At 39.1% G+C, this 26,482-nt stretch overlaps 1 protein-coding gene and 1 long non-coding RNA gene across 4 annotated transcripts in view; both read left to right on the forward strand.

Moving 5' to 3' along the window:
• Positions 1–26,482, forward strand: part of CTNNA2 (catenin alpha 2) — a 1,129,701-nt gene that overhangs the window by 638,443 nt on the left and 464,776 nt on the right. The gene's annotated exons all lie outside the window — the stretch shown is intronic.
• Positions 2,720–26,482, forward strand: part of LOC115290016 — a 94,860-nt gene continuing 71,097 nt past the window's right edge. Inside the window, exon 1 of the long non-coding RNA XR_003907917.1 lies at positions 2,720–2,851. This is a non-coding gene — a long non-coding RNA (uncharacterized LOC115290016). The remainder of the gene's footprint in view (positions 2,852–26,482) is intronic.

Consider the following 26,482-nt stretch of genomic DNA (forward strand, 5'->3'; position numbering starts at 1 on the left):
TATTCTGAGCATTGAGTGAGGGGAAGGGAGTCTGAAAACTTCTGACGGTAAAGCGATTTTTTTTAAGGACAGAAAATTCTATCCTATAATGCTCCTCTGGTTGGGTAATCATTGTAGGCCTCCATGGATGTTTTGTATGTTTCTCAGGGCAGCCCAGATTATGCTGGGAAACCAAGGAACCTTCAGTGCCAGTGATTTAATACCACAGAGTTATTTCTGTCCAGACACCTGTCCGGTGGGGGGGCGCCTGGAGGAAGGGGCCACAGGCTTTCTCCGGAACATGTTACCACCAGACTAATAGAGGCTCCGTTTGTAACAGCCATTCTAAAACTCTAAAATCTTGAGCCCTTTCACATTCTTAAAAACTGTTGACTATCCAAAGCCACCGTTGTTTATGTGTGCTATACCTACAGATATTTACTACACTGTAAGTTAACACTGTGATTTAAAAGTTTGTAAGTTTCTTTAAAAGAATGATAAACTCTTATGTTCTAATAACCTATTGGTGAGGAGGGGTTCTTATATTCTGATCACTACCACCCCCTCCCCGGGAATGGGCACACGATGTGTCACATGCGATCACCGCAGTTTGTTAGTCACATATACTCATGGTCTGGGGACGAGGGTACCACTTCAGGGCTCTAGGCTGCCACTGCCCTACTTCTAGTGTGCACACTAATCACCCGGGGTTCCATAAATGCAGATTATGATTTGGTGGTTCTGGGGTAGAAAGGCTGACATTTGGCTTTCTTTTTTTTTAGCATTTATTTATCATTGAGAGATAGAAAGAGACAGAGCATGATCATGGGAGGGGCAGAGAGAGGGAGAGACACAGAATCCGAAGCAGGCTTCAGGCTCTGAGCTGTCAGCACGGAGCCTGACACGGGGCTCAAACCCACAAACTGTGAGATCATGACCTGAGCCAAAGCCGGATACTCAACCGACTGAGCCACCCAGGCACCCCTGACATTTGCCTTTCTTTTTTTTTTTTTTTTTCTGTTTTTCTAAGGAGGTGCAGATGCTAACTGGTTCTGGGGTGACACTTGGAATTATAAGGCTCTAAACCTATCTCTGAAGGTGGGAGGGGAGTGCATTTCCCTTGATGGTTTACCTCTTATTCCAGAAGAAACTTTTGCCATTCTTCCATTTATAGCCAGCTATTCAAATGTCACTGTAAATCTCATCCACTATGAACTTTGTATCACCAGCGTATTGGAAGATGCTCAACTGTTTAATATATATATATATATATATATATATATATTGGTTTTCAGTTTTTCTTATAACTGCCTTCCTTTTAACTTACCTCATAGGGTGAAGCCCTGTCTCCTAATTTGCCGCAAATCTCTTAACAAAATATATACAGAGTCTATCATTTTTCAGTTTCTTTTATCCACTTTTAAATAAAAGTTTTGGTTTCTAAGGCTCCAAGTTTCAATCATATGAGCTTCAGAACGGTCATCTCTCCACGGTGGCTGTTGAGTGAGGTTTGGAAGGAAAAAGGGAACAGGGCAGCTTTTTCTGGCTTTCCCATCTTGTGTGTCCTGTGAACTCTGGCACTAGTGAGCTAGAGCAAAGGGAAACAGAAAAGGCCAGAGTCTTCTCAGTTGACCTGATGACGTTTCACTCCTTTTGGCTAGCCATGGTGCTAGGCAGGCTCACTGTCTGAGGACTCAGCACCACACACACTGCTAATGAGAAGCTCGGAGTAGCTGCCTGATGGTGGCCACATCATCCAGTTGAGAGCACCTCTCTCAGTTCTTGAACTGGAGCTGTGTTGAAAACAGGGAGGTCCCCAGATTTACCTTCTCAGGACTTTGGATCTAGATAGTGTCTTGTGCTTCTGCTTCTTCAGAATGAGGAACTCCAGGGAGGGAAGGGGAGGAAAATCCTTTTTTTGTCTGTACTTCCTCATCATGTCTTCTGTCTATCGTGTCTGCAGGTCAGGTAGTACACTGGCTGTGTGTGTGTGTGTGTGAAAAAGGAATAAGATGTAAATCTTTCCTTGTTGCAGACTCTCCCAATATTTCCAGGTTAGCCTCTTGGTCTCAGGGTAAGAAAAGATATTCTTCCATCGTCTACAAGAGAAGCCAAGGGAAACACAGAGCTGCTTTTAATGAAAACTACAATTTCCAGAGATGCTCATAGCTTTCTCCCCATGGTGTCACTTATATTGAGCAAGAAGGTGGGGGGATGGTCTGTGTGGGAAATAGTTCTGCAGCAATTCCCAGTAAACCCCGTGGGAATCGGACAGTCCCATAGGGGATAGATTCCTGAACTTCAACCAAAGGAACTTGATTCCTTTATTCTCAACATGGGGACTTAAACACAGTTGCAAGACACTTGGAAAGATCCCAGCTGACTGCCTGTTAGATATGTGGGTGCATTGCATCAGATCTGATCATCAGTCAAGTGAAGATTCGTGACCATTTTTTTGTTTGTTTATCCAAACCACATCAAGCAGAGCTGGGGCAAATGAATGGTTTCTATTTTTTTCTCAGCTGTTCTGGTGCTGTGGACACCAGATTCAGGCCAAGAGAATGCAATTTTTCTAATTTGCTAACACCTGCTCTGTCTTGAGAATGTGTGATGCACCCATAGGGAGAAACAGACATGTAAAAAAGGGTATGGTGTGTCTGTGACATTTGGTCTTATTTTGTACAATTGTGTTCACAGATGCAGATCCTATAATTTGCTGCTACCCTGCACCCCAGTTCTGCATCAGATGATGAGTACAGAGGCTGTGCTTGCTTCAGCTGGGGGCAGTATTCCCTAATTGAAAGTCAGAGACTGAGCAGCAAGTTTAACAATCTTCTTACATCCATTGGAATTCAAGCTCCCTTATAATCAGGTGGTTTTTTTTTCTTTCTCTACTATGTAGTTTGTTAAGACTCTCATGAGATTTCAAATATGGAGTTGACCCATCAGTCAATTAGGTGAAAAGCACCTTTTTTTTTTTTTTTTTACATAACCATTTCATCTGACATCTTTTCAATTGATGTGCTTTTGAATACAAATGTCAGAAATAGCCCCTTCGACCTGCTTAATTATGAACCAGAGAGATCATCAGAAAGCAGGGTTGCCTCTAGGTCTGAGCTCCTTCTATGCCTCCATCCACCAATTTTCTGGATCAGTGGCCTTTAAACATTTTGACTCAGGCACACCCCCGAAGAGTTCTGAAATACTGTGTACTATTTCAAGCATTATATATATTTTTCATTTTGGTCATAATTATAGATTCACATGTAAGAGATAATACAAAGAGGTCTTGTAATACCTTTTACCCTGTTTCCCTCAGTGATAACAGCTGAACAAAATGATAGTATAATATTGCAACAGAGATGTTGACATGTGATAGAGTCAAGATACAGAACCTTCCTATCACCACAAGGATCCATCACGTTGTGTTTTTATAAGGATACCTCCCTCTTTCCCAGTCCTGCTTCCTCTTTAACCCTCGGCAGCCACTAATCTGTTCTCCATTTCCATATTTTTATCATCTCAAGAATATTATATACATGGAATCACATACTATATAACAATAGGGGGTTGGCTTTTTTCAACATAGCATGATTCTCTGAACATTTATCCAGATTTCTCTGTGTCAATGGTTTGAGCATTCACCCACTGAAAAACATGTAGGCTATTTCTCCATTTGGCCATCATGAATCAAGTTACTAAAAACATGATGTCCAGGTTTTTGTGTGAACACAAGCCTTCATTTCTCTGGAATACATGCCCAGGAGTGCAATTCACATGTTTAGATTTTTAAGCAATTACCAGGCAGCTTTTCTGATTAGCGGCAACATTGTACATTCTCATCCCAATGCATGCATCAAGTGGCTCAGTTTCCCCTTATTCTCACCAGAATTTGGTATTTTCATGTTGAAATTTTTTTCTAACCATCTGGTAAGTATGTAGTGATATGGTTTAATTTCATCTTTTCATTATGGCTAATGAAGCTGAACTTCTTTTCCTGTGCTTATGTATGATCTGTATGTCCTCTTAGTTGAAATGTCTCTTCATGTATTTTGCTTATTTCTAATCAGATTGTTTGTTGTTTTTACTGTTGAGTTTTGAGAGGTCTTTGTTTATTCTAGGTATTAGTCCTGTGTTGGAGATCTATTTTCCAATATTTTCTGTCACTCTTTAAGTTCTTTTTTAATCCTATTAACAGAGCCTTTTGCAGAACAAAAGTTTTTAATTTGATGAAGTTCAATTTATCAACTTTTTTTTCTTTTATGGCTTATTCTTTTGGTGTGAAGTGTAATAACTCTTTACTCAATCCTAGATTCTAAAGATTGTCCCCTATTTTTTCCCCAAAAGTTTTATATTTTCCCATTTGCCATTTAAGCTGTGATCCATTTTGTGTTAATTTTTGTATAAGGTGTGAGCTGGGTCATAGCTCACTTTCTTGCCTGGATATTAACTTGTTCCAGCACCATTTGTTGAAAAAGCGACCCTCGCCCCATTGAATTGCTTTTGTACATCTGTCCGAAATCAAATGGGCATATTTGTGTATATTATGTCTAGGTTTTCTGGTATGTTCCACTGACCTATGTTTCTGTCTCACCACCAATATCACACAATTTTAATGGCTATAATTATAAAATAAGTTGTGATATTGGATAGATTTTTCCCACTTTCTTCTTTTTCAAAATTATTGTAGCTTTCTTAGTTCCCTTGCTTTCTCATATGCATTTCAGAATAATCTTATCTGTGGGGGATTATTTGATATTTTTATTATACTGACTCTTCAGCCCATGAACACAGTATGTCTCTCTATTAGATCATTTAAAAAATTAACTGCATACAAATTTCATACAAATTTTCAGCATACAAATCCAACATATTTTGACATTTTGACATTTAAGTATTTTTGTTAATAATTATAGATGTCATTTTTAATTTGTGCCAAATATTTATTACTAGTGTAAGAAATAGCATTATGTTTTGCATGTCCTTTTCTGTTTATTTAATTAATTTGCAAGAGAGAGAGAGAGAGAGAGAGAGAGAGAGAGAGAGAGAGTGAGCGAGCACTGGGAAGGGGCAGAGAGAGAGGGTTAGAGAATCCCAAGCAGACTCCGCACTGCTGGCGGGGAGCCCGATGTGGGGCTTGAACCCACAAACTGTGAGATCATGACCTGAGCTGATGCCAAGAGCCAGATGCTCAACCTGACTGAGCCACCCAGGTGCCCCTATATATCTTCTATCCTACAACTTTCCTGAACTCACTTATCAATCCTAAGAGTTTTTGCACATACCTTAGGATTTTATATATAGTCATTCCATCTGCAAATGGATACTCCCTTTTTTTCCCCCAACTTACATACCTTTCATTTCCTTTCCATGTTTTAGTGCATTGGCTAAAACTTCTAGCACTTTATTAAATGAGAGTGATGAGAATAGACATCATCTTCACTTCACAATCTTCTAAGAAAAGCATTCAGTCTTTCAATATTAAATATAATGTTAACTGTACTCTATCAGATTGAGGATGTTCCCCTTTACTCTTATTTTTCTGAGGTTTTATCATGAATGGGTATTGAGTTTTGTTAATTGCTTTTTCTGCATCACCTGATATAATCATGTGGTATTTCTTCTTTTGCTTGTTATTATGTGGATTATATTGATTGACTTTTGCATTTTAAGCCAGCCTGCATCCCTGGAATAAACTCTACTTTGTAACAGTATATACTGTATGTATGTATGTATGTTATATATTGCTGAGCTTATATAAACATTTTATATGTAAATATATAATGTTGAAGTGCATTCGCTTTTTCATTAAGGACTTTTGCATATTTATGACAGGTGTTGGTGCATAGTTTTCTTTTTGTCTACTTCCTTGTGCTGCTTTAGTGTTAGAATAATACTAGTTTTGTAAAATGGCATGGAAACTCTTCCCTTCCTTTCTGCTTTCTGGAGAAAATTATTGGCTTTGATTCTTCTTTAAATGTTTAGCAGAATTCTCCAGGACAACCATTTAGGGTAAGAGATTTCCACTGAGAGACTTTCTCTTTGATCTATTAGATTAAGGTGTGAGTTGTTTAGTCTCTAAATGTTTAGAGATTTTCCTCTTATCAGTCTGTTACTGATTTTTAATTTGATTCCACCGAAGTCAGAGATGTACTGTGCATAATTTCAATTCTTGTGCATTCTTTTTGCAAAGTTTGTTTTGTGACTGAGGATATGATCTATCTTGGTATATATCCTATGCATATTTGAATAGAATATATATTCTGCTATTACTGGATGGAATGTTTTGGAAATGTTGGTCTGATCCTGCTGATTGCTGGTATTGTTTAGATCTCCTATAGTCTTGCTTACTCTCTGGTCGTTCCTTTAATTGTTGAGAAAAGAGTACTGACATCTCCAGAACTAATTTTGGATTTTTCCACTTCTTTCAGTTTTGTCAGTTTTGAATTCACACGTTTTGTAACTCGATTTTTAATACCTATGCATTTAGTGTTCCTTTATCTTTCTGGTAGATTAATCATTATATATAATGTTTCTGGTTTTGGTATATTTCTTTGCAATTTATGTAATACAAATATAGCTACTTCTGCTTCTCTGTGTGTGTGTGTGTGTGTGTGTGTGTGTGTGTATACATGCATACAAACCTACATATATACTGTTGAACTATTACTTCAAAACTGCCTGCATAGGGAAGTCTGAGTGGCTCAGGTGGTGAAGCGCCTGACTCTTGATCTTGGCTCAGGACATGATCTCATGGTTCATGAGATAGAGTCCCACATTGGACTCTGCACTAACAGCATGGAATCTGCTTGGGGTTCCCTCTCTCTCTCTCTCTCTCTCTCTCTCTCTCTCTCTCTCTCTCCCCCCCTCCCCCCCCCCCGCCCTTCTCTCATTCAGGCACACATGCTTGCTCTCCCTCACTCTCTCTTTCTCTCAAAATAAATAAATAAACTTTAAAAACCTCACTATATTGTTACATTTGAAGTGAGTTTATTATAGATGGAATATAGTTGAGTAATATTTTCTTAATCCACTCTGCCTCTTTCTGCCTTTTAATTAGCATGTTTAGAACATTTCTATCTAATGTAATTTTGGTCAGTGAAACTTAAGTCTGCATTTTAATTTTTGTTTTCTGTTTGTTTCTTCTGCTTTTTATTTCTGTTGTGTGTGTGTGTTACTTGAATTTTTTGGAATTCAATTTTTATTTATAATATATCTCTAACATTTTTAGTAATCTAAGCATTATATTACTTACATATAAGTAATCTAAGCATTATATTACTTACATATAATACTTACTTATTATATCATGTCTTTTGATAATGTTATTTTACAGTTTTAATGAATTATAGAAACCTTACCTCTCTGTATGTCCCATAACTGCCACAACATTATAATTATCTTCAGTATTTCTTGTACGTGCATTTAGAATCACATCAGCGTTATAATGTTTGCTTCAATTATCAAATGTACTTTAGAATACTCAAGAGAAGAAAAAGAAAGCCTATTGTGTTTACCCATATTTTTGTTTACTATGTTTTCTCTTCCCTCTGAACTAAGATCTATAGCCCCTCTTTTGAGGTAGATCTTTTGATGGTAAAGTCTCCTGCTTTACTTCCAACTAAGCATATTCTGTTTGCGTCTTCATTTTCAAAGAATTTTTTTCTAGGTATGATATTTTAGTTGACAAGTGTTTTGTTTGTTTGTTTGTTTTTGTTTTACTTTTAGCACTTGAAACAATGTGTAACTTACTTATGGTCTCCATGGTTTCTGATTGGAAATTTTCTGTTATTGGGAAAAAATGTTTTTCTATGGTGGTAAAGTATTGTTCCTCTCTAGCTGCTTTCAAGGCATTTTTCATTTCCCTTAATTTTTGGAATGGTAGTAATATATCTTGTTGTGGATTTCTTTGGGCTTATCATATTCTGATCTTAATGAGCTTCCTGGACCTGTAGGTTTCTATCTTTGGACAAATTTTGGAAGTTTCAGCTACCTCCTCTTTGAGTTCTTGCTTGACTCACCCTCTTTCTTCTCTCCTTCAGAGACTCCAATAACACAACTGTTAGGTAGGTACATAGGTAGGTAGGTAGGTAGATGGATGGATAGATGATAGAAAGACTGATTTAGTCAATTACAGACCTAAGGATACCTGAGCCTCTGTTAACTTTTATCCACTCTTTTTCCTCTGTTGTTCAAATTGTCTCATCTCCCACCCATTTTTTCTATCTCCTAGTTCAAGATTCTCTCCTCTGCCCACTCCATTCTGCTATTAAGCCCATTCACAGAACATTTCATTTTGGTTATTGTATTGTTGTTGTTGTTTTAAAATTTGCATTGACTCTTCTTTATAGTTTCTACTTTTTGTTTTTTTCTGAAACTTTCTAATTTTGGATAAGGCTCTCTTTCCATTGGTTTCAAGCCTTTTTATAATTGCTTTTTGAAGTGTTTCTGTCCTGGCTGCTCTAAGTACTTTATCAAATAATCCGAATGGTTCTCTCATATCATAGTTGCCTGTATTTTTTTTATCAGTTTAATATCTTCCTGGTTCTTCATATGATGAGTGATTTTCTGTTGTAACAAACATTCATTTTTATTAATATGCTATGAGACTTTGCATCTTCTTTAAATTTTCTGTTTTAGCTGGGTTTTTTTGATACTACTCCGAGAGAAGAAATGGGTCCAGCTGTTATTGCCAGGTGGACGTTGAAATCTGGGTTTCCCATTCAGCCTGTGTTGATAGCTAAGGGGGGAAGACCTCTCACTACTTCAGGGCAGGCTTGAAAACTCTGGCTGCCCACATGGTTTGCACTGACATTTTAATGAGGACGACATCATTACTCATAAGTGATAGGAGAAGACTGACCTTCTGTAGGCCTCCTGTGATACCACTTTTGGAGAGAAGATGAGGGGCACTTCATTATTGCCAGATAGAGTGGTAGTTCAGACTCCTCACTAAGACCACTGGGTGGGCAGAGCTGGTCTTGTTACTGTGTGGATCAGTTTCCTAGCTTCCTGTGTGGCCTTCTCTGATATTCTGGTATGGGTGTTGAGGCACCCTACTACAGTTTCATGAAGATCTTAACTCCCCTTACTTTTGCTGGCCTAGATGAGGGGGTGAGGGAAGAGTCAAAGTTCTGTTTGATTTTATATAGTATTTACCTGGAGTAAAATGGATTTTGTATAAAATTTTCTCTGTTACAATGCTTCCCATTTTCTGGTCTTCTGGCTAGAGAAAACGAGCTTCGATTAGGACTTTTATTTTTGTGCCATCTGTGTTTCTCAGTTGCCAGTTTCTTCAGATCCACGTCTGAGACATGAGACATGAAAAAAAAATGCCCAGGAAAATTACCACTGTATTTCTTCTGGTTGTACAGTCTCTAGCCAATATGTCTTCTTTCTGCCATTCAGAGTATTTTGTCATATATTTTACATATAACATTCACATAGTTGAGCCATAGTTAGCAGGAGCAATAGGGAAAAGCATCATACTATATCTTCCTAGAAGCAGAAGTGTGTCTTACACTTTTAAGTGAATACCTAAACATTTTAAGCAAAGTTTAAATATAATTTTTCTTGTTATTATAAACTTGAAAGCATGAAGCATCTTACAGAGTGAAATTAAAGGGATTATTAGAGTAAACATTTAATGTTATTACTTGACCAGTAGGTTTTTAATTCCATTTTTAACATCTACCAAACCTGAAAGGAATCATATAAATTTTTTGTCCATATGTTTCACCCAGTATTATGGAAAATATGAATACATATAGGAGTTCTGCAAACATCCATTATATTTAAAAAGGTACATATCACTTTAATTGTTTTGGCATTTTGACTAGAGTACAGAATACCTTTTTGTGATCCCAAGCTACATACATCAAGGAAATTTGTAGAAGGCAGAAAAAGAAAGGACCATATCTTGATTAGTTATTAACAGAAGCTTCAGAGACTTTCTGAAAAATATTTATCCTTGTGGTGCCTGCAGGTATATCTATTCTCAGAGCAAAACTGTAGTGATATTTATGTTGCCTCCAAGGTGTGCCATTCTTTGAAACTGGAGAGGGTCTATTGTGAAAAGCTACACTATACATTCTTAATCAATTTGTGAGAGGATAAAAATGGACAATGAGAATGTAGAAGTCATTTTTCTTATAATTATCCTTGACTGGGGACTGTAGGGGTTATGCTTATCCAAGTTTGAAGGTCATTATTCTAAACAAAGTCTGCTTAAACAAAACATCTATCTTTCTAGACTTTAAGTCTGGGAGGTAACTAATGGTAGATCTCTTTCTCTGACCATACTAGGAATTTGTTTTGAGTGGTAATCAGGAATGGCTTGTAATGCATGAAATCTGTCTTATAATGTCATTTATGTATAGAGCTTAAACTTTATATCTGCCTGTTGGATTTTTTTTTTAAATCCCTGAGAATAAAATAGCTAATAAGTGATTGTAAGTGAAATTTGCAGCAGGATCTTAGGAAAGTGTGCTTTGATAACACTGATGGAGATAAACTCAGGAATCTGTGATGATGAGTAAAGTAACCTGCGTTCATTTATGTGCTCATATTGCCAAAACACTCTTTCTTACTTTTTATTCTTAGTAAATAACCAGTGTCTCCCCAGTGAAACAAAATCAGTGCCTGGGGATCTCAGGGAGTTGACATATTTGTTTATCCCATCTCCTGACTGGACATCAGAGAGGTGGAACCAGGGAGGCATCTTTATCCTTCCAGGCTGCTGTAACAGAACAACAAAAAATTATATCTCACAGTTCTGAAAGCTCAGAAATTCAGGATCAAGGTTCCAGAAGATTCTATGTCTGGTGAGAGCCACTTCCTGGTTCATAGACAGCCATATTTTTACTTTATCTTCACATGGTAGAAAGGGACAAGAGATCTCTCTGGGGCCTCTTAAATGAGTATTAATCCCACTCATGAGGACTCCATTCTTAAGCCCTAATTATTTTCCAAAGAGCCCGCCTCCAAATACTACCACATTTGGGATTTGGTTGTAACATCTGGATTTGGAGGGACATAAACATTCAGTCTATAACAGAAGGATTGTGGCTTGGCATTATATGGGAGGAAGAGGACAGGGATATCTTTCCTCTGCTCTTATCTCCTCTCACATTATAGCCACTCTCAAGAAAGGAAGGTTAAGGCTGGGCCATGAACTGAAAGAATCTCTGGCTGTATGTTGGAACAAGACTTTTATCAAAACCAATAGCTTGAAACAGATGACAGACATTGAGGTGTATGTATGTAAGACAGTTTGAAAGAAAGAAATAATCCATGAAAACCAAATAAACAAATTTGGTTCCTGACCCACCCCTCAAAATCACATGACTCTATCTTGGAGAAATGTTCTGGCATCAGATAAATGGGCACAGCCTTGCCTCAGTGCTTTACCTCCAGCCTGGGCCTCTTCCACCCTTCCTCCTGATCATCTTCCTCCTATCCTTAATTTTACCCTTTAGTAACCATCAGAGTTTCACAGACATGAGCGTGGTGGGGTTGGGATGAGCTCTTTCCAGGCTGTAGAACATATTTTTAAAAATCTCATTAATAGTGATTCTCAATCTTGGTTGCACATTAAAATGGGCGGCTTTGTAAATTCCCAATACACAGGCCCTTCTTCATACCAATTAAAGCAGATTCCCTATGGATAAGGCCAGGCACATAATTTTTTATACATTCTTAGGTGGTTTGAATGTACAATGGGGATGAGAACTGATGAACATTTCCAATCTAGTTGAACCCCCCCAAAGCAAATTTTCTTCTCCCTTTACAGAGCGACAACTATGTGATGTCCTAGAATGGACCACAGACATAGAAAAGAGGTGCCCTCCCCCAAGCCATGTGGTTTACAGGACCCTACTCTGGTCCTCCCCTAGCTGTGTTCCTCTCCATGGGGTAAAAAATCGTATACTTAGGAGATACAATTTTTGGGGCCCATGCCTCCATCCTACAATCCACTCTAGGTACCAAAACCTCTTAGTTGATGGTCCTAATGACTCTGAGCCTCCATGTGGGCTCTGTGGGGCCTCTTGGCTGAGGCAGACAGGTAGTAGTGCCATGTCCCTCCAGGACTACCCAAAATGTGGCCACCTGTAGGAAAGAGCATGTGAATGACTTTGGGTATTGGGGCTAAGTGCCCATAGTCATGAGTACATGGCCTTTATAATGGGCTATGCCCTGAATCTGGGGGTAGGAACAAAAGAAGGGCAGGCCATAGGGTGGTGGGTAGTGAATGAGGTCACAGACAGCTGTGCTGCCCAGTGGGACCCTTGGAGAGGTTGGGAAAATTTGCATCAGAACCTGGCCTTCCCAGTTGTTACAAAGCTATCTTTGTTAAGAAAGGAAGATAGATTATACCTTATTCAAATTTGTTTGCTTGATTTATAACATTTGAATATTTTAAAATATGGTATTTGTGTTTCCACATTTACTCATTCAGGGCTCTGAAGATGTTAGGGTCTGGCGTATGACTGCTCCTGCTCTGTGTGCCTATGTTCTGTGATTGGAAGTTGTTGGCCTGAAAAATGCTCTGTGACCCTCTGATACCTTCTTCTCATTATTCTCAGGGTCCATGCCCAGCTGAGGTTTAGTCCCTTAATTCCTCTCGCTAGCTTCCTGCCAACCTGATTATAGTGGTCTGTGCTCTTGTATGTTTCACATATGATGATATAAGTACAGAATGCATGGGGTTTGGTGACAGGTATGATTTCTAGTCCTAGCTCTGCCGTTTGTTACCTGTGTGACTTTAGGTGACATTATTGATCTTCCCGCATCTTCATCTGTAAATCAGAGTTATCAGTACCTACCTGGCTCAGGGGTGGAAAGGATTCGATGAGGAAACATGGAAACTTGTGAAGGCTCCTAGCACGGTGTCTAGGGGTAGCAGAATTTAGTAAATAATTGCTTCCCTTTCTCAAAGCCAATTCAGTTAAAAATAACAGCTCTCCTTTACCTCCTTTATTCACATTTTCCAGACTAAATAAGTGAATTGTTTCCATTTCTCTTCTGGTGGTTAATTTTCCCACTCAGTTCTGACTCCATGTTTGCATGATGCAGATGTGGATATGAGAGAGAGAGAGAGAGAGAGAGAGAGAGAGAGAGAGTGTGTGTGTGTGTATTATGTCCTTCATATATCAAAACGACCGCTAACCTGCCATCAGAAGTCTGAACACTTGATTTGTTTTTATGAGAAGAAGAGTTTTGCATTTCTCCCTCTCCCAGTATCTTCTTTCCCCACATAGCTACCACCTTGTCTAGTTTTTCTTCAGTGAGAATGGTAGAACTGGTATGTGGATGGAGCTTGGTCATTGGGCCAGGTATACTCAGCTGGTGGCACCCCGTTCATGCTGGTAAGTTGAGGCAATACTGACTCCAGTTCGTTGATGTGAACCACGCCTTATTAGGAGCTACATTTAGTGCTTCCCAACAATGAGGCTGTAAGCCCCTTGCTAAATACTGTCCTCCGTATATTGGGCCATGTGTAGTAAGTATTTGGTAAATGCTTGTCAGATGAAAATTAAGGAAATGATAAATAATACAACTAGGAGCTGAAACCCATTTTATATTCAGTAACAGGTGAGGCACAAATGTATTTGTTTAAAATTTGAATGAACTATAAGAATAAATGAAAGGAATGAAAGGAATGAACCAGGAATGAATGGTGGGGAACAATGTATACTGAGTAGATTGAATGCTACGCTGAATTTAACCTTTTCATCTGTCAGTTTCCCCATCTACAAAATGCATTCCTGGTATCTATTCAAACAGGGAGAAATGTTTAATAAAAGTGGGTATTCTACCTGAATTCTTGGGGCTGTGAATTCTTGAGACTTACTCTCAATATAAGCTGATTATCAGAAGACTTGGCTATGCATATACTAGTCCTTAAAAAAGGCAGATTTATTATAATTATAATTACTATTATTATTTTACTGTTTCAAATTCTTCTTTGTCATTCAACAGTTAAGTTTGCCTTTGTCCAGGGATGATTCACCTTGTGCATATACATGGGTGAAATAATACTGGCTGTAAATGAGGACAAGGGCTCATCTCTGTTTCAGACCCTGTAGTGCTTAATGAGAGACCAGGTCCTAAGACCCATGCAATGACTGGAAATTGCCCTACAACCCTGACAAGGAATGAGGCTGCTGATGTTCTGGCCAGATGGACACACTTTATCACTGCCAAGCCCCGTGTATCTCAAATAAAGCCAAATGTGGCTGGCTGGCCATGGTTTCGAATTGGAAATGGAGAGCAAGTTCCTATAAAAGTAAAGCATCAGTGGACAGCTTTCTAGAGAGTATTAGTTAGGATGTGTATGAAGATGCTGTAACAAAGAAAGCCCTAAATATATGACACTGAAAAGCTAAGTGAGCAGTCTGGGGCAGGAAGACCTCCATGCTCCAAGGACCTGGGGCACTGGCCGTGAGATGCCTTCCTGCACGCCTCTTTCTCTTATGAGTGCAGCTGCTGCTGCTCATGTTGCTGTTTCCCAGCTGTGGGAGCAGGGATAAAGTCCAGGGAAAGTCCTCTCCATAAGAACATGTCCCTGAAATTCTACACATCACCTCAACTCATATTCCATTGCCCCAAACTTAGTCACATATGCAGAGGATGCTATGACATACAATCTCCAGGTAGGAGGCCATATGCCCTATAAAATTCATAAAAAGGGAAAAGGAGATATAGCCAAGGGAAGACAGTTTAGCATCTCTGCTAGAGGAGATCAATGGTAGGAAGCAGATGTGTTCAATTTTACTATTTTGTTATGTGTGTCTATGCTAATAGAACACTTTGATTACAAATAATGAGGGAAAGAAAAAAAGGAGGTACAGTCATCATGATGAGAACCAGCTTATATATGGAATTGTTGAATCACTATATTGAACACCTGAAACTAGTAAAACAATGTATGTTAAGTAACTGGAATTAAAATTAAAAGTTTAAAAAAATGAGGTACTGTCAGAGTACATGCAAAGCAGCAAGGAAAAAGCCATATAAGTTAAAAGGCAGGCATGGCTAGAGTTGATCTTGGAAAGATTGTGGTTGCGGGTGGTTCGATGTTTAAGCCCCCTCAGGGGACTCCTGCAGTTGTGTTTAGGGAGACTTTTCACCTCTTGTCCTGAAGAGACCTGGCTACATGTGCATGTGTGTTTGTTCAGCCCTACTTATAACTGGCTTTCTCTGCTTATTCCTTTTAATTTACACTTGTAGATGAGCTGCCTTGGGCAGTTGACCTTACTTTTAACAGCACTGTAACTTCTTCCTCCACAGTTAAGTAGAGAATTCTTTTGTTGTTTTGCGTCAAGTCACACGGGTTCTGGGTCATTGGCCAAACTATGGGGTAAGTCCTTACAGCTTGTACTATAGAAAGCATAGTGTTCGTTAGAAAAAGGAGGAGGTGGCAAGGGGAGTGACATCTCTTATACATTAACTCCTTGCTACTCAAAGTGTTATCCAAAGACCAGTGTATCAGCATCCCCTGGGAAGTAGCAGAGCCCCAGCCTACACCTCAGACCCACTGTAGTGGTTTCTTCAGGCTGCCTTAACACACTACCCTGGCCTGAGGGGCTCCACAACCATACTTTGTCCTCTCACAGAGGTGGACGCTAGAGGTTTGAGATCAAGGTGTTGGCACAGTTACTTTTTTCTGTTGTCTGTGAGGAATAGTCTGCTCCATGCCTTTCTTCTAGCTTCTGCTGTTTTGCTGTCAATCTTTGGCCCTCCTTGGCTTGTAGATGCATCACCCAGATAATCACCTTCATATTCACAGTGCATGGCCTCCCTTTGTACAGGTGTGTTTTCCCATGGCATTCTTTTTATAAGAACGCCAATCATGTTACCCTACTCCAGTATGACCTAATTATTACAACTAATTACAACAGCAATGACCCTATTTCTAGATAAGGTCACAGTCTGAAGTACTAGGAGTTGATACTTTAACATATGCATGGGGAAGTGGGTGGCGGGAACAATTCATCCCACAACAACCACTGAATCAGAATCTGTACTTAGATAAGTTGTAAGCATATTAAATTTAAGAAGAAATACCCTAAAGTTCTTCAAAAACTAGTGTGCTGCCAATATGCTTACTACTACCCTAAATGTGTAATAGAAAACACTCTAAACTTGGATATCTGGATTTTGGCTCTTGCTTAGTAATTTTTTTTTTATTTTTTACTTAAAAAATTTTTTAAGTTTATTTACTTTTGAGAGAGAGAGAGAGAGAGAGAGTGCAAGTGGGAGAAGAGCAGAGAGAAAGGGAGAGTGAGACACAGAATCCAAAACAGGCTCCAGGCTCTGAGCTGTCAGCACAGAGCCCAATGCGGGGCTCAAACTCATGGACTGTGAGATCATGACCTGAGTTGAAGTCCAACTCTTAACTGACTGAGCCACCCAGGTGCCCCGCTTAGTAATTTTTAGTGCACAGCCTTGCATCAGGCTCATATTCAGCTCTCAGTAAATACTTATTGAATGAACGGAAAAACTTGTACAGTGGGGTTTCATGTCTAAAATGGAGATATGCATCTCACAGGAATATTGTAAAGATTATATCATTTATTAGATATATTTTTAAAAGTGGAAAGTGTGACTCTATCAGTCAGGTCCAGTCAGGAGACTAAAATACAGTTCATTTGAACAGGGACTGTTTTATGTCCTTTAATATGATCTGTAAGAGGGGAAAAGCTACAGAGGCATAAAGAAAACTCTGACGAGGACTTTAAGGGTGAGAGAGAGTATGCATGGAAGGAACAAATTCAGAAGGAAGGGCCTTCTTCTCAAATCTCATGTTCAGACTTTATTGGAGAAGGTATAGTTGCCTCCCAGTGGATGGCACATAACTTCCGTGGGTTCTGCCCTGGAGTTGGTTGACAGTCCCTGGGCAGAAAACATCCTCCCTAGGTCTAGGCAGGTGGATGCTGGTGAGTGGGACCACAGGAGAGGCTGAGGTTCTGGAAGCCAGCTTCCAGCGTGTCTAAATCAGGAAGGCTGAAATGAAGTGGTCACTGAACTGGAGCCAGGCCCATACTCACCAAGAGAATGTGTACACCATTGGGAGCCCCCTGTGGTAGAAAGGAGCAAAAGGAGAACTCAAAGCACACCAGAACCTGGAAGAAAAGACCCTTCCTTCTCCAATGCCCCTCCAGCACCCTCTACTGGCACAATTTAACATCATGCCTGTCACAAAGGAGAAATGCTAAAGGATCCAGCCCACTCCTGCACAACAAAAGTACTGAAGGGTAAGTTTTGGAGTTAAGAGGCAATTGACAGAAAACTGGCACATACATAATGCAAATCTAAAGTCTTTTTCCAAGTACTTACATCAAGTATAGTTTCAGAGAATATTGGAAATGTGCGGAATTATTAATGCTTCACCAAATACATTAGGAATATTGTCTCCCCAGCGTTTCCCGTAGTTCCACACACTTAGACACTGCTTCGTCCACCCACATTACCTCATGTTAGTTTTAGGAGGGGTTTTGGGGTGTCTTGAGTTTTGAAGGGAAAAGTTGCTAACAGAATTATAAACTGAGAGAATGTCAATGATAGTACCCACCTGTATTTGTGATATCATGGTCAGAGCATCCTAGGGACCCAAACTGTTCCCTTGTTTTTTGGGACCCTTTCCTCTAGACTCTCTTCCTTAGCCTGTTCTCTCTGGGCACTAGGCCATTTCTGCCATAGCTGAGCTCAACTACACAATCTTGTCCATCCCATCATTGCCCATTAACTGCCAGCTCTGTGCAGAGGACTCACAAACACATTCCTCTACCAAGGCTGCTCCTCTGAGCTCCTAAACAAAAGTCATCTTGAGATGGACAGTGAATGTCTCAAAGGCACCACAAACTCAACATCCCCAAATCAAATTCATTGATATCACTATCTCTCTCTCTCTCAAAGAATGGCACTTCTGTCTGCAATATATTTCTTTTCTCCCTTGTATAGTATTTTTCCTATTGAAGCACTGAATATCATCTCCTGAAAATCACTTGGGGCGCCTGGGTGGTTCAGTCGGTTAGGCTTCTGACTTTGACTCAGCTCATTATCTCATAGTTCGTGGGTTTGAGCCCCACAATGGGCTCTGTGTTGACAGCTCAGAGCCAGGAGTCTGCTTCAAATTCTCTCTCTCTCGCGCGCGCGCGCGCGCTTCCCCTTTCCCCACCCTCTCAAGAGTAAACAAACATTAAAAAAAGGAAAATCTCTTAAATTTATTGACTTCTCTCCATCTACAGCAGCACCACAAAATGCAGGTTATATCACATATGACCTGGATCACTGAAATAGCCTACCAGCTACTCTGTTAGCAACTACTCTTGCCTCTTGATATGAATCTGATTACATTACCCTCCACTTCCATTCAATCTCACCACTTAAAATTTGGCAGTGGCTTCTCATTGCTCTTAAGATAAAGACGTAAGCCATTGCCCTAACTCAAAATCCTGCATGGTCCAGTTCCCCTTTACCTCTTAAACCTGACTTCATCTCTAGCTTTCACTCTCCCTCTCTGCATCAGCTATACTGGCTCAGTGTACGTTTTCAGGCTATACAGCCCTTGCAAATGTTACTCCCTGTGTCTGCAATGCTTTCTGGATCTGGTCTCAATCATTCCCTGGTTACTATATCTGTTTCAAATGTCCTCATTCTCAGCTTCCATAACACATTGGCAGCTACTTCTATCTGACAGCTCTTTTCAGAGTTGAATGTTATATTTATTAATTGGATTGTTTGATTGACAATGTCTATTTCTGTGTTATAAGATCTACTTGGACAAGATTCACATTTATTTTTTTCTCAGTATTCTCAGTGCCTAGTCCAGTGCCATTGCTTCCATTAAATCAAATTAATGGAACTAAATATTGAAATTCATGTGCTAAAAATTATTGCAAAAATTTACTCACCCACTCATTTATTCCTTCTACAAATGTTTACTGAGCAGCTATATGAGTTTTCCACTGTGATAGGGATTGTGCTTACATGCTGAACAAATCAGACAAGAATCTTGCTTTCTTGACATAGTCATTCTTCATTATTTATTTGTTTATTTATTTGGGGCACTTGCATGCCTCAGTTGGCTAAGCATCTGACTTAGGCTCAGGTCATGATCTTGTGGGCTGTGAGTTCGAGCCCCATGTCAGGTTCTGCACTGACAGCTCGGAGCCTGGAGCCTGCTTCAAATTCTTTGTCTCTCTCTCTCTGCCCCTCCCCTGCTCACGCACTGTCTGTCTCTCTCTCTCAAAAGTAAATAAACATTTAAAAATTTAAAGAAAAATAAAGTTTATTTATTTATTTTGAGAGAGAGAGGGAAATAGTGCACACATGAGAGCTGGGGAGAGGCAGAGAGTGAGGGAGAGAATCACAAGCAGACTCCATGCTGACAGCACAGAGCCTGATGTGGGGCTTGAACCCACCAACCCCAAGATCATGACCTGAGCTGAGATCAAGAGTTGGAAGCTTAACCTACTGAACCACCCATGTGCCTCTTGGTATGATCATTCTTATAGGAAAAGATACAAGAAAACCTATGTATGTAGAAAATAGATTGTAATAAATTTAATGAAGAAGGCAATATGATCATTCTTATAGGAAAAGATACAAGAAAACCTATGTATGTAGAAAATAGATTGTAATAAATTTAATGAAGAAGGCAGAATAGAATAGTATAATTTTTAAAAAATGAATATTAGTCAGAAAATGGCATTCAGGGAAAAGTTGCATTGAGTGAGCAGCCTCTCTGAGTTAAATGCATTTGAGCTGAACTTTATATTGAGAGAAAGTCAGCTCTTGAAGGTGGGAGCGGTGAGCTCCAGGCAGAAGACACAGCAAGTGAGAAAGTCACTCCAAATGGGAAAGGGTTCAATATGATGCAGAAAATGAGGAAAATATGAGTGTGTCATCACTTCTAGGATTAACAAGGGCAATGCTTAGACCCAGAGGCATACATCTTAACATCGTTGAATGTGAGGTGGGGGGGAGTGCCTTAGAGAATCATATTTTCCAAAGGGGGAACGTTGGTGCTTTGTTGGGACAATTTGTTGGTGCAGGTCTGTTACCATACTGCAAACTGCGTATCATTTCTGGCTTCCCTGCTGCTGCCTCTCCTAACCCAAGGGGGCACCTTTTACATAGAATACAACCTGAATACTCTTCTAGACACTGGGTGGGTGGTGGACCTGCCTGCTTGCCACCACTAAATGCCAGCAGATATGTCCAGACTTCGTTCATCCCCAAATGTCACACGCATACTTCTTTACATGTCAGTAAGGAGTGGTACTGATCTCGACTATAAGCCCTGGAACTTTCTGATTTTACAGATGGGGAAGCTGAGGGCTGATAAAGAGAAGGAAATAAGTGGTGGGAGTTGGTCTTTCCTGATTTGGGGCCTCGTGATCTTTTACAACAGCAGAGCCATCGCTAAGTCACAGTTGTTTTTGGCAAATGAAAAACAAGCAAACCAAAACCATAAAAATACTGTGTAAAAAAAGAATTTTCCCCTAATTTTCCTCTTCGATAAATTCAGATTTCTATGCATGACATTTTCTTTTAATGGTTCTTATCTGTGCTTTGAGGGAAGGTAAACTTGAAAGCCTACCTTCTGTTCAATGCTGCTTCAGACAAGTAAGTTTAATTTAATGCAATAAACATTCTTCAGTTGTTCACTGCAGCCTGATGTTGTTGGTAATATTTAATCTGCCAAAACACATTGTATATTATCATTTGGATGCAAAATAATTTATGGCTATAACTCCCTATGCATTTACATGAATAAATCACTTGATATTTATAAGAGGATATGATTGTTGCTTAATTTTTTACTCTGCTTAACTTTTTAAATGTCAATACAACTTCAACTTCATATTTATTTTAGATTAACCTTGCAACTAAAAAATAAGAGATGGAAGTGTGTGCTGTGTGTACGTGCTTGTGGGTGTAAGAACTGCACGTGGTTATCTTTGGGAGATCTTAAATCCTAGAAAATCATCAATTCATGAACTTGTGCCTTATTTTTTGAAACAAACATCATTCAAAGGAAATTATGTTAAATGAACTGAATAAGAAAATTGGATTTTGCCATCTGAGAGTTTAATCATAATAATAGTATTCACAAAAAAAACTTATTTTCCAAAAGTAACCCAAAAGGAAATTATGCAAAAAGCAGGGAATGGTGACAGCTTCTTGAGTAAAGCACTGACACCTTCAGTGTGATTTCTGGGAAGGAGACAGCGCTCATCTGTATTTCTAGGAGGTCAACCTCATTATTGTATCGTGTTATTGACAGATGTATGCTTATTTTTGTTGATGTGTTTATATATTCATTAAATGTGATAAAGAGATAATGATAATACTAACATTAAGCATGTATTACATGCTATCACAGTTCTTTCTCAGTGCTTTGAAGTCATTCTAGCATCTTTTCAAAATACTGGCAAGACCACAAAATATGGAAACTTGGTTTCCTCATGACAGAACAGTTTTAATAATCTGTGAGTCTTGTTTGTATCAGGGACCTGTTAGAAGGAAGGGCACTCGTAATGAAATGTAATTTTAATATTGTGAGCTTTGTATCAAAACTTAAACTGGCGTCCAAAAATGTGTAGACAAAAATATGTATTTAACAGGCCTGCCTTACTGGATATATTTTAGTTTGTAGAGAACATCCTCATGGATGGAAGTGTATCCAAGGTGCCTGAAAAATTTGTGCTTGTCATTTTCATACTTTTTTTGGAAGATCCTTTCTCATTGTAGGCGCAAAAGTAAATCTCAGTCATTTTACTTAGTGACAGTTGAGTTCATATAACCTAAAGGCTTATGTATTTTTTCCCTATTGTGATAAGGAAAATCTATTTCCCAATGATTTGCTTTATCTCTTATATTTAAAATATATCTAAGAAATAACCTTAAAAATGCTGTCAGTGCCTTCCAAAGTGAGTTTCCCATAGGGTAGTTCTATATGTTACTGTGTTAGCATTGCTAATTGCTGCATAAAAACTAACCTTAAACTTAGTGGTTTAAAACAATGCTTATTATCTCAAAGTTTCTCTGAGTCAGGAATCCAGGTATGGCTTAGCTGGATCTGATGACTAACGGTGTCTCAAAAGGCTACAGTCAAGGAGTTATCCAGGGCTACAGTGGTCCTAAGGCTTAACTAGCCTTAAGGATCCACTTTCAAGTTCATTCATGTAATTGTTGGCAGGACTTAGCTCTTGCTGACTGTGGACCACAGGCTACCCTCAGTTGCTTGTCAGATGGGCTTCTTGGAGCAGGTCAGCCCACAACATAATATAGACTTCATCAGACTGAGCAAGTCAAGAGGCAAAAGAGAAGAAGATCAGACTAACTTATAACCTATTCTGGGGAGTGACATCCCAATTGCTTTTGTCATATCCTATTCAGTTGAAGCTAGTCACTAAGTCCAGCCCACACTCAAGTGGGGAGGTTACTCAAGTGCGTGAAAATCAGGACATGGGAATCATTGGGAGACATTTCAGAAACTATGTCAGGTAGTAATGTTATAAGAGTTTGATGATTAAAAAATAGACTATAAAATTCCAAGGTTGTATGTTCAGAGTTTGGGGCATGCTCATATGGTTGTGAATCTCCAAGTGGGAAGGGAAGGGGTGAGGAAGATGGTACACTGACTCCTTTTTGTTGAAGAGGGACATATTTAACTACCTTTCCTCAGAACATTTAGAGAACTACTGTCCACCATCTTCATTTGATACATGATACTCCTGAGGACTAGAGAGTTACCTTGTCATTGACTGCAAAACCTGGGATCAGTGCAAGTCTCCTGAAGCTCTGAGGGTCTTTCCACCTTATTAAATTACCACAGGCTTACTTCTGCAACCACTGTTGCACCGTTCACTGTTATGAATTCCCTTGGTTCCCCTTCCACATCAAGTGTTGGCAGCTACGTAAGTGAAAGATATATAAGGGAAAGATAGTGTATGGCTTGATGTTGAACCCATTTATAGGAGCTGTTGCGAGCCAGACATCATGTGTATCAGTCCCCAATGAGTCGTCTTATTTCAACCTTTGTGAATGGCAAAACCCAGACCGTGGCTAATTCTGCCACTTCCATCCCTCACTCCCTCCCCCATCCCTGTAGGAGTTGGAAAGGCACCAATATCCACTTTACTCTAGAAATAAAGGTGTTAGAAACCTCACAGTTCACTTTTAAAAAGGTTCCCAGCTGCTGCTGGAAAACATATTGACTCAGTGTTTTTACATTTCGCCCAGATTGCTCCTTTAAAAATGGAGCTTACATGGTGGTGCAGTAGTTCATGTATGGAAAGACTACCTTGCCGTTTAACTTATTGTTTGGACTGCTAATAGCCTGTGTACTTTGTTCTTCTCCAACGGAGGCCTTGACACCAGGGACTATGCCGTGTGTGGCTGCATATCTCTCCCCATCGCTCGAGAATGCAGTGCCCATGCATCTTTCTCAATGGGTTCTGCCCATGCATCTTTCTCAATGGGTTCTGATCGTTGGCAGGTTGACTGATATATCGTAGGGTTGGGTTTGGGGCGAAAGTACAGTCATTGTTACAGTTGTATATCTGAGCACATTAAGAATACTCTCTTGTATTTCAACCTGAAAATTACTCATGTTTTCATTTTCTGCCACTTATGAAAAGTGTTTTGCATGTCCCTGAGGGTAAGGAAGAGAGGTTTAGAAGATGATATTTAAGACAGTACTTATTTCTTTGATGCTGGGCCTGCCTTTCTTGTAGCAGTACTTGTGAATTAGGTTAGATCTCGTGTGTGTTGTTTCTCCACATTTCTGTGTTTCTTTCCCGTTTATGACTGCTGTCATTTTATTAGCCATTCTTTTAGCAAGGTTAGACTCAGCATGACCTAGTGTGAGTCTCACAAAACAAGTCATCAGATATGTAGAAAAGGATGGTTCTTGGTTGAAGATTGCCTTAGTACTCATCTATGGGTGGTTGATGCATCTAGAACTTTAGCCATATAAGGTATTAAAAACTGACGAATTATGATGCTTGCTCCAGATGCTTTTGATGATTTTTTATTTACTCATTAATGACTTATGAAGGTGAGCAGATGTTTCCCTTTGCTCATTTTGGTTCATGGCCCATGGCCCATTCAGCAATTGGTATTGCAGTATGCATATTTCTGGTTTATATACATATATATATATATATATATATATATATATATATATATATATATACCCATATCATACGGTTCAATACCTTAAGAAAGAGAGAAACTTAACAATAAAAACATAGGATCACTGACAGCAAACAGTATGCCTAGAGCTCATGGTGACTTTAGCATTATGAGAATGTTGATAGCATTATATCTGTTGTCTGAAAAGTGCCAGGATGCTAATTTATAAGGGGGGAGGTTGTGAATAAAGATATGCCAACGAAAAATAGTACACAGTAGGAGATAGTCAACTAAATAGTAATTTGTTAAGTTTTAGTCATATCATACATATAACAAAGTGCTGTCACAGAGTGTGGTTTGGTTTGTAAATCAGTGATGGATGTTACACATCTATACTTCACGTGGAAACAGAGGACTTTTCTAAATAGGTCCTTTCCCTTTTGTTCTACAGACAACATTTTTGTATGTCTAAGCATTACGTGGACCAATCCAAGGGCTTGAGTGCAGTCATAGAGTAAAAATAAGGGCCCTGCCTTCCAGTGAACTTCACGAGGCAGAGGGCAGGTCAAAAGACAGAAAAGCAGAGGGAAAAGAGCATCCATAGAGGAAGAGGAGAGAGAAGAGGGTAGATGGTAGGAAATGATAGAGAAAATGATACTTAGAGATATCACAGATGACACTCAATTTTTAATACTTTATATGCCTACATCTTTGAGATAAACTAAAAAGTTTATATACTTTTTAAAAAATGCCTTTTTTCCCCTTCATTTTTCATTTCTTTCACTTCTCATCCTACTATGAATATACCTTTTTTTCCTTTCCTAATTCTTAATGCTAGTATATAGTATATGACTAAGGCCACTAGGTTAAACAGAGTGTGCTGACAAATAATAAAACAGCAGAAGTTTACAAATGTCTAGATGTAGCTTTAAGGACATGGAGAGTGTTTACCTATGCCTGAAAGAGCCCCTGCCCCCACTCCATTCTTCCCTTATCACTAGATGTTCTTTGAAGACAAAATTTTGGAAGTTCGTTTCTTATTCCAAAGCTTTGATCCATATAAGTGCTAATTGCATATTTGTAGCTAGCATCAGTCACTTACATACTTATAGTATATTGGGAATGTTTTGAATCTTTTCCTGGGTCTGAATTTTGTTAAGTAGAATATGTTGATGTTAAGATCACTGAAATGGAGGAAAATTACAAAATAAGAAGTTAGATACCTGTCTAACTGCTTGATAATGTTCTGAGACCAGACTTGAGTGTCCCTGGACACTTTTCCACCAGTGGAACTACATGTTTCCTATTCTATTACTTGCTATAACAAATCACCACAAACCTAGTGACATAACACAAATTAATTATTCTACATTTCTTGAGGACAGAAGTCCAGAGTGATTTTAGGGCTGCATTTTTTTCCTGGAATCTTTAGGGGAGAATCCATGTCCTTGCCTTTTTCATCTTCTTGAGACCATCCACATTCCTTTCCTCCTGGTCCCTCTCTCCATTTTCAAATCCAACAGCAATGGGCCAAGTCCTCACACTGCTCTCTCTCTTGATTTCTGTAGTTGAAAAAGATTTTCTGCTTTTAAGAACACATGTGAGGGAGCACCTGGGTGGCTCAGTTGGTTAAGCATCTGGCTCTTGATTTTAGCTCAGGTCATGATCTCATGGTCTGTGAGATCAAGCCTGTGTTGGGTTTCACACTGACAACATGGAGCCTGCTTGGGCTTCTCTCTGTCTGTCTGTCTCTCTCTCTCAAAATAAATAAACATTAAAAAAAAAAAAAGAAGAAGGAGAATTTTTGTGATTTAAGATTTTGCCCACTTAGATTATGCAAGTAATGTCCCAATCTCAAAATTTTTAATCCATCTATAAATCCTTTTTTTCACATGAGTTTATATTCACAGGTTCCAGGGATTAATATGTGGGCATCTTTGGTAGAGAGATGGCAATTATTCTGCCACAGGTAGAAAAACAAACAAAGGAACAAACAAACAAACTCTTTCTGCCCTGTGCTTGTGCTGCTGGCACTTTGTATTAAACCGACTCAGTTAACAACACTATCAGCCCTGGTTATATATTTCTACCAACATTTAATGCTGTTTCTGTGCTGTGATCAGTGGGTACCAATTGCCTCTAGCTGAGCAAGTCAAAAGAGAAATCTAAGTCAAATCTTTGATTCCTTCCAGATGCTATAAATTCTTGTATCCTACCCTTCCACCCCCAACAGGACTCTTAAATATTTCAGTGATCATCATGGCTTGCCCTTCAGAGGGCAGAGGCATGTTGGAGACCTTCAGTAGCAACTTATCTATATCTCTCCCTTTTATAGAGGAGCAGATTAGAACTC

The sequence above is a fragment of the Suricata suricatta genome, chromosome 4 (assembly GCF_006229205.1).
Source record: "Suricata suricatta isolate VVHF042 chromosome 4, meerkat_22Aug2017_6uvM2_HiC, whole genome shotgun sequence".
NCBI classification, from domain to species: domain Eukaryota; kingdom Metazoa; phylum Chordata; class Mammalia; order Carnivora; family Herpestidae; genus Suricata; species Suricata suricatta.